This window comes from Charadrius vociferus, unplaced genomic scaffold (genome assembly GCF_000708025.1).
Source record: "Charadrius vociferus isolate BGI_N301 unplaced genomic scaffold, ASM70802v2 scaffold549, whole genome shotgun sequence".
In the NCBI taxonomy this organism is placed as follows: domain Eukaryota; kingdom Metazoa; phylum Chordata; class Aves; order Charadriiformes; family Charadriidae; genus Charadrius; species Charadrius vociferus.
In genome coordinates this window covers 2,849,098-2,849,463 of record NW_009650103.1, presented here as the reverse complement: position 1 = coordinate 2,849,463, position 366 = coordinate 2,849,098, and positions in this window count along the sequence as shown.

The window sequence follows — 366 nt, the reverse complement described above, 5'->3', positions numbered from 1 at the left end:
CCGCCCGCCTGCCCGCCCCGTTGCCCCAAGGCCGTGGAGTGCAGCGGGGTGCCGCGAGCCCGTGGGGCCAAGAAGCGGGTGCCGTGGAGGGGCAAGGAGAAGGACCCGAAAAGGAGCCGCTGGGAGGGAGGGAGGGAGAAAGCAAACCCCAAACCTAGCTGTATTGGGGGAAAAAAACCCAACCCGACAACAACCACTACACCGGCCAGGGTCTCCACCTGCATCCCACGCAGTCCTCCTGACACGTGCAAGCCTGAGCTCCCGCGGAACCATCCCTGCTCCGGGGAACCCGAGAAAACTCCCCGAGACAACGGCCCCGAGCCCCCCGCCAGCCTCCAGCGGCGGGCGGGCCACCCCGCCCCCGCC